Here is a 9,646-nt window from a genome sequence, read left to right as displayed (position 1 = left end):
AGAAAAGTTTCCACTATAACCCCTATGGAAACAAAAATAAGCTAAACAGACCCTAAAGAAAAGAAACTGAAATTTCTAATAAGGCCATTAGACACCACGGAAAACAAGATAAGTCTTGGATTTTCAATTGTGGTGCCACCAATACAATGAAGTATGAATTATATGATTTTATTTATTCGACTAAACCAGGCTAAACATGTCTTAAAACCGCAAATGGGGATAAAATGAATGTAAGGACAGGGGAACCATCGAAATCTCACAAATGTTGAAACTTTCGAACTGTCTTTACGTTACGGCTTTGTCCCATAAACTATCATCATTAAGTCATGTGACAAAATAGCTTACTTGCACTGTTTAATGCATCAAACCTTTTATATCTTATAGGATATCAGGACGAGAGTGATTCATTGGGCGTGACACTTAACTACAAGGGTTATACTATGTGGATGAGGTGACTCAATCGGGTACTGTGAAGGTTGCTCTTGGATATTCAAACCACAAAACTTGGTTATGGAACATGAGATTGGGACATCCATTTACAGGTTATTTACACATTTTATTTCAAAAATTGTTTTCTCCTAATAACATTTCAAACCGTGAAACTTGTTGCCAAAAGTTAAAGACAAACGTACAAACCAACCAACACAAGGGTTGATGTACCTTTCTCTTTGATTCATTCAGATGTTTGGGGTCATGCCCCAATTATTGGTGGACAAAAGATTAGTTTCTTTCCTCTTTATATGGATGATTGCACTCGAATGACATGGGTTTATTTTTTGAAACACAAATCTAATGTAATTGACACGTTTACCATTTTTATAACAGGATTGAAACCCAATTCCAAAAGAAAATCCAAACCATTCGACCCAACAATGGTGGTGAACTTGTTGACACACGAATGAAACAATTTCTTGAAACTATAGGGATAATCCACCAAACCTCATGTGCAAACACATCAAAACAAAGTGGGGTCATAGAACAGAAAAACAAAAATCCTGTTAGAAATTACTCGGGCTCTTTTGATTAAATCACAGTTTTTGAGTAGTTTCTTGCCTGAAGCCGTTGCCACCTCCACCTATCTAATCAACCGCCTCCCAACAAAAATCCTTAAACCAAAAACTCCATTAGAAAATCTAGAAACACTCACTAAAATCCCTCTAGCCCTTACTCTTCAACCATGAGTTTTTGGTTGTTTTGTCTTTGTTCACATTCCAAAAACCAACACGACCCAAATTGGCACATGTGCCGAGAAATGTGTGTTCGTTGGTTATGGATATAATTAAAAAGAGTATAGGTATTATAACCCAAATGCTTAGTAGATTCACACAACCATGGATTGTGATTTCCTTGAAACACAGTATTAATATACTCCTCGACACAATGGAGGGGGAATTTACATATTCAGACACACTAAGTTGGTTGCAACATGTTTCATTCTCAGAAGAAGATCGAAATTACTCATAGTACCCAAGACGAGTCACTCTCACTGCACATACAACCTAAGGTTCCAATTACCATTGTCCCGATCACTCTGTCCAACTTGATATCCTATGTAAGTAATTCTTCTAATGCATATAGTGAAACCGGTAATGTTGATAACTCATCTAATGATTCTGATGTTACTAATGAGCCGATATTGATTAGCAATGAGATATCCACAGAAGATCATATTGAAGCTCTTACTCCGATGAAGGCACGGAAAGGTATGCCTTACCGCCTAGGGTAAACAAAGGGGTTGATGTATATAAAATTATACATCTTATAAGCATCAAATAATCTCTAGAAAATGCAACTTCTATCAAATAATATAGCACAGAAGGCTACTTATCTTAATAAAATATAATTTCATGTAAACCCAAGCCTCAAACGAAGAACAAGCGAAAAGAAGAAGAAAAATGGAAGAAAACAAAAGAAAAATAAGAAACACGCCCCCATGCCTCAAGAAACACGCCCCATGCTTCTAAACACAAGAAAAGACAAAAATATACAAGAATTTAAGCACATGTCAACAAAAGCACGGGGTCGTGCTTCCTAAAGCACGGGGACGTGGTCACCTTCAGATAAAGACAAAAATAATTGAAGCACATGTCAATAAAAGCACGGGGGCGTGCCTCCAAAAGCATAACCCCGTGGTGAGTCATCATGTACGATTTGACAACATGCAACTGGGACACATAGACACGGGGCCATGCTTAGTGAAGCACGGGGCCGTCTTTTCCTTCCAGACAACCTATAAATAGAGGCTCTTGTGGCATTTGAGAGGTGAGCTTGAATAAGAATTCTAAGCGGTTTTCACTTATAAAACATCCACATTACACTCATATTGAAGATCTTGTGAGGAGTTTGAAGGCTTGGAGGTTATCATCATCATTCATCATCATCAACACCATCATAACCCATCATTAAGAGAGGAGATTCATCCACATTTGTTTAGATTGTTCTAAGATTAATTATGTGTTTTTTTATCATCATCTCTTATGTTCGTAACAATGCTCATTATGAGCTAAACTCCTATTACCATCTATAATCTATGAAGAAGCTTTGTTTTACTTGATGATTACATGAAACATTTGGTTTAGTTTGGTATAGTATATGGTTATTTTGCAGTTATCCATTAATGAAGAAATGTTTTATCACTTTAATCCAATATATCAAGGTTGATGATTTGATATCATTCATGGTAAATCATGTTTTTGGAAACTAGAAATGGTAAAAAGAATACTTTGATACTTTATTCAAGATAAAATATGGATCCTTATGTTGTACTTAGAAATGATGAGATATAAGCTATGATATATTTCTCTAGTTTGATCATTCTAAAATAACATTGTTAACACGATTGCTTAGGTTATTATGCTAGTTAAAGAAATCATATATCAATGGAATGTGTAATTATAATCTAATCTAATCAACCAACGAGAGGTTGTGTGAGTTAACTACAATCACTTGAAGTTGTTAGGATTGGTATTTGAGAAATCGAAGTCAATCCTAATCGTTCTACTATACCAAACTTCTTGTCTACTTAAATTGACATTATCGTGGTAACATGACATTAGGAAAGGATGGACTTTAAAATGCGCATGTTACTTTCTTTTATGTCATAAAATATGTTCACTTAGAAATGAGGGACTATTCTATCATATATTATTAGGACAAGTTTATCACATGTTTAACTATTAATCGTCAAGGAATAATGGAGTGCATTCTTGATAATAGATGGTAAACCTTCATATAATTAAACTACTCATTTAGAATTTCTATTCTTGTCACCTATATATTATATACTTCTATTATAAAAAAGTTAAAATATTAACCTCAAAATGATTAAAACTCTCCGATTAAACTAAAACAAAGATTAACTAATAGAAACATTTGTGTCCACGGATCGATACTTGGTTCTTACCAATACTATTCTACATATACGATAGGTACACTTGCCTATTTTGTGTGTGTTTAGTCTTAGTAGAAATCACTTTTATAAATTTAAAACACGATCTTGTGCAAAATCTAAATACCAATCCATTATATTTTAAGCACACGCACACAGCACATCAGGGGTCCCCCCCAATAAGATACTCTCCTGATAAAGAGGCTTAAAATTCAAAATATCCTATGGCAAATATTGCCAAAGGAAATCTATCACAAGAAGCTAAGGCGTTTGTTACCTCCCTATATTCTGAAGAAGTTCCAACATCTGTTGAGCAAGCACTCAAATCAAAGAATTAGGAGGAAGCCATGAAATCCGAAATGCAAGCCCTAAAAAATGCCATATAGGAAAAGTGAGAATCAGTTGCTTTTCTCATCATCAAATTTTAGTTACTCGACACTAAAATGAGAAGTGTCGGTATCATCAATGATTTGTCTATGATCAACATAAAGTTGTTGAATTCACTGCCTTACACATGATACAACAATGTGATAACCATTAAAAGAACAACAAATCTAAATACCATCACTCTTACTGAGTTGATTTCATACATCAAGTCTTTTGAAATGGATGACAAGTTGTTAATGAACAATCAGCCCAAAGAAAATAAAGTTGGGACAGGTGATGTAGGTGGAAGTAGTCAAGCAATTCCTAACAATCTTGAGTGTGCTGCAGGTGGAAGCAGTCAAGCAATTCTTATCCTTCCCGAGGTGTACACACACTTGTGCTCTCAAGTACGTATAGATAAAGTAGAGAGTTATGGAACTCATAATGCCGCATTGATTAGAGAAAATCTATGCATTAAAAGTCACAATAATGAGTACAAAAAGGCTGAAAAGATATTCATAACTAGAATTAAAACTCATAGCAACGACATGACAAAATTACATGATAAACGTTTTCAGTGTAATAAGCTAGTTGAGTTTCACGAAAGACGAATAGTTGAATTAAGCGCTAAAATTGAAGAACTAGAATTAGAACTTGCCCAAAGAAAAATAACTATGAAAATGTTTGAAATGGCATCTGATAAACTGAATGGGATCATTGGGGCACAAATGGGAGTGAAACAAAAGACGAGATTAGGCTATGATCATACTGTAGTCAGTCCACCGTTCAATGACAACAACACTAGCCTACCCCATTTTAGTTTCAATACCCCTCCTAAGGACGAAATGGTCTATGGAATTGGTCACGTTCCAAATCCTAAGACATTCGTTCATGAGGTTTCCAAAACTATTGATCCAATGCATGTGCCAGTTGGTTCTAATAGTGATTCATCATGTTCAACAAGTTGTGTAAAAGAAACTGGGTTAGTGGAAAAGAACATGAGTTGTGAAAAGAAAAACATTTTAAATTCACATTTTGATTCTAACGTGAATCCAAAACAATCATGTGTCAACCCTATCTGTAATAATAACAATTCTGTTTCCAGGCAAAACACTTTTGACATTGTAACCTGTGAGAGTGTTGATGTTGGCACTCGTCACATTATTTTGAATAAAAATGTTGATGTTATTTCATATAGTGATTGTGAAACCATTTATGATGAATCTATGTTTGAAAACCATGTAAAGGAACCTGTTCGAGTGAACATGCTAAGTTGTTCACAATCTAGTTGTAAGCTTGAGGATTAAACACCCAAAACAAAAGTGTTTGAACATGACAATCAAGCGGGTACTTCATGTAAATATGTGCCACCAACCAAAAGATCATTTTCTCAAACAACTAATCATTCACAAAGTCCTCAGTCATACAACTATTTTGATAACAGAAACTATGATAATTACCAACAGAACTACGTTGATTCATATTACACTAGTGTTTTTGATGATTGGGGTCACATATCAAATGGGTTTTACAATCATGTCCCTTCCAAGGATCACCTTTCCCACCACACCAACCATATTATATAGTTCTGATGAGTTTATAACGTTCCTAGGAGAAAATGTTGTTTTGTGTGTGGTAATACTTCTCACGTTGCAAGATATTGCAAGTACTAGTTCAAGAAACAAATTGATATTCAAAAGTGTCTTAGTCTGTCCCCAAAAGGTGCTTTTAGTAGCCCAGATTCAAGGAATGATTAAGCTGGTAGTGGAACCAATGAAGTGGATATGAGATCCAAAGTATATACAATAAAACGCAAGAGGAAACCTTTTTGGAAATCTAAGAAGGATAAAATCAAAAAGGATCCTAAGACTGTAAGGTCTAAGGATTCACCATAAACAGTTTTAAAATCAAGAAAAAAAGGTCCAAACTTGCCAAAACCAAAGAAAAAGTTTTTGCTTGAATTCCTAGCGATTATTCTTCAAGTGATGACTTGCCAAGAAGTAAATTGTTTTTGGAAAATAAAATCAAGTTTAGTCAGTTTACGGTTGACCTTCCGAGATAAAAATGTTTTGGAAACTCATGTCTAATTAAACGCTGAGTCCATGCAGGGTCAATCAAGGAGGACTATCAAGAGTATTCAGTACTTAGATAGTGGTTACACCTGACATATGATGGGAGATGAACCCTTGTTATTCGATGGCAGATTCAAAGCGACATGGGAGGAAAAAATTCAAAGAATGGGAGATGTTTCATATGGTACTTTATACTTCAACAACACCAACCTTGTTCAAATAGCTCAACCACAATTTGTCGAGCGTTTCTCCAAATCACCTCGTCCAACTACTTCTCTCAAGTGTTGGATCCAACATCAGTTGCTGGTTTCTATTTGAATCACTTCAAATTTGTTATACATTTTGATAATGCATGCTTAAGATTGTCCATATGACAACAACTTTGCGGACCTTTTCACTGAAGCCATCGATCATGTCTGGTTGAATCGGTTGGCATGATAAATTTTAATAAAAACAACATATTATATTTTGTGTATGTAAATTTGTAAATATGTTTCAAATATGTCACAATTTTAAAGGTAGAAAATGAGTTAAGTATAGCTCACCAAAAGGATTTTTAGTTTGCTTTTAAGAAAAACAAAATTGAATCACTTGACTTGCCAAGAAGATTTTATCTTTTAATGAAAATTAGAAAATGATATAAAAGTGTTTGCCAACTTATAGGGAGCTCTTATTTAGAGGGAGTTAGATAATTAAAAAATTCTAAAAATTTTGAGAAATTGATCCGACCTTTGGAATAAGATAAGAAATTATCCCTTATGTTTCTAGCACATGAAAAGAGTAGATCAAAATCCAACAAGATCATAGCTTGATGTGTAGATAAGCTTGACAAATGAGTAAGTGTCAAAGAAACTGAAATTCTCTCCTATGCTAGTGGTTACAATACACGTTTATGAAGCGGTGACAAAAGACATATCAATGAAGGCCGAAACGTAAATAACATGTCACACCCAAGTCTCTCTTTTATGTTGTTAAGCGTCAGTTTTATTCATACTGTTTCAAGAAAAGTGTCAAGAAAAGAAAAGAAAAAGAGTCTGAAAAGAAAAAGAAAAATGCAAAAGAAGTCTGTTTTAGGATTTTTTTAACTTCTGCTTTATTTCATTATTTATTTTGATTCAAGCCTTAGACTTTCTATGTCTGTAGTCATACAACATCTGATTATAAAGGCCCTGAATCTTCTTCTTTGTTTTATTTTCTTTCTTTTTGCTCAAGCCTTGGACTTTGTTTGTTTGTAGTCATACGAGACCTGATTGTTAAGGCCCTGAACTTCTGCTTTATTTTAATATTTCTAGACAGAGACAAGTGTCCAAAATAAAGTGTCCAAAGTGTCAACAAGCGTACTGCGATCAAATAAGAAAGGTTTAAGTCAAGTTGAGGTGACATGTGAAAGCAAACTAAGCCCGACGCATGATGGTGTATGTAATTTGTCGGATTAAGTGGGGACCACACAAGTATTTTCCCAAATTTATACCTTAACATATCACATTGACATCAAAATACTTGTTAAGTTTAAAGTGGACAAAATATATCTACAATCGCCTTTGGGTTCTTAGCATAAAAATACCAAAAGAGAACTGTGATCTAGGACGTTATCGAACAATGTGATTCCATGTTGTGATCTTTCTTGCAAAAATATTAAAATCGTTAGAAAATTTTGTAAATATTATTTATATATAATATTAAGTTAATCTTTACTCCTATCTTATTTTTTTTATTTTCTTTTGTTTTATTTTATGTTTCAACTTCAAAATATTATGTATATATTTTCTTAATATTATAATATATAAAAATGCCAAAAATATTTTAAGATTTTATTGTGTTCGTACATATTTTATTAAACCTTTGATTTATTCAAAATCATGTGTTTTGTTGTCAAGGTCGTTCATACAAAGTTCGCTGGAAACCTGGGACTTAAACAAATCTTTTACAAGTTAAGGGACTAAAATTGATATTTTGTGAAAAGTCAAGATAAAATAAAATTCAGAGTTATTCTACAAACGCTTCAAACCGGGGGGGGGGGGGGGGGGATGTCTTGAAAAAGAACATTTTTCTTTGACCCTCTAGGGGGTCTGTGGATGAATCTTATTTGTTCCAAGTTTTTTGCAGTTGTACATGAACGGGTAGATCAAGATCAAGTTTGCTGGGCTGCAGTGAATGAAGTTGCCGATGCTGAAGCGCTTAAAATAACGTGAACGTGAAAGTTGGTAGTTGAACCAAAAAATGAACTGATCATGAAGGAAAGAAACCAGTCAGCTCAAGAAGGTCAACAAGAGAAAATTAGATTGCGAGCCTCCCGTATATGATGTTCCTAAAATTTGTAGTTGCCTATCCTTCGCAGAAAGTAAGATTGAAATTCGAGTTTACAAAAACGGAAAATAAAAAATTGTCCAAAATCCAATCTCGTTCAAACTCTTGGATCAAGACAAGTACTAACTTTCAAGAAATAAAGACGAAACAAAGAACTTGAAGAAGGTTCCTCGACATACTCAATCCTAAAGGGAGATTGTAGGGCTAATATTCTATATGATTATTAGGATTGTGTATGTCTTTCTATTTGCTTATACTCGGTGTATTACGTACTCAGTACGTTTATTTTGTACTCATTTCTCCAAACAACACTCTTGGAAATAAAGCATTTCTCAATGTGACATCCCACATCGGTTGAGAAGAAGAAGTAAGCCTTCTTTATAAGGAGGTGGATACCTTCCCCATCATAACGCGTTTTGGGCGCTTAATGGTAGTGGATGAGAGGAGAATTCCACAGTTAAGCATGCTCAGGTGGGAGAAGTATGAGGATGGGTGACCACCTGGGCAACCAAAAGCAAATCCGTGAGGCGATGGTGGTACGTCCCCTCCAAAGCGGACAATATTATAGTGCGGTGGTAGCTGGGTTGTTACACTCAACAAAACTTCTCTCTTATTTCTTTGTGTGTTTGCAAACTAAGATATGAGATCCGAGTAGTGTTAGTGATTTCTGCTAACTAAGAACAAGGATTGATCCGAGTAAAGTTGTGAGATCCATTATATCGGACCTACATATCTCAAGGGGCAACTGGCATTGGTGTGTTATTTAAATCAAATGCTCATTTAGACACTCAAGTATATACTTATGCAGGCTAGGCGAGAGATAAAAGTAATCGAAGGTCAACCTCAGGATACTTTAGCCTAGTTGGTGGAAATATTGTCACTTCGAAAAGAAAGAAATAGAAAGTAGTGGCTCTGTCCAGTGCAGACGCCGAATTTAGAGGGATAGCATGAGGCTTAACTGAAGTTTTGTGGGTTAAAAAACTCCTCCCGAGATTGGTTTCCCTCCAAATAAGCCCAACCAAATTTTACGTGAAAATAAAGCTGCCATTCAAATCTTGGAGAATCTGGTACAATACGACAAAAAAAACATTGAGGTGGATAGGAATTAATAAAGGAAAAATAGAAACCAGGGTCATTGAATTGCCATTTGTTCGGTCAAAAGATCAGCTAGCCGATATTTTAACAAAAGTTGTCAATGAAAGGATCTTCAACAAATGTTTGGGCAAGTTAAACGTTGGAGATCCCACCAATCAACTTGATGGGGAGTGTTAGAAAGAAATACTTAGTAAATATTGGGATCAGTCAAATAAAGGAAATCATCATCTCCGATATGGCAACGTAACAGCTCACAGGTCTATATTTTTAGCCTAAAATTGTTCCACATGTTATTTTGTATCCATTTATAGTTATATTATTTTCCTACAAAGCTTAAGTCTTATTATTATTAAAAAAATACATAGATAATATAATCAATTTCTTCCTTTCAATTTTATGCTCGATGACACGAATTGTG

This window comes from Bidens hawaiensis, unplaced genomic scaffold (genome assembly GCF_021521415.1).
Source record: "Bidens hawaiensis isolate Kalapana, Puna unplaced genomic scaffold, B.hawaiensis_p1.1 tig00011438_1, whole genome shotgun sequence".
Taxonomy (NCBI): Eukaryota; Viridiplantae; Streptophyta; class Magnoliopsida; order Asterales; family Asteraceae; genus Bidens; species Bidens hawaiensis.
Note: the sequence above shows the minus strand (reverse complement) of the source record.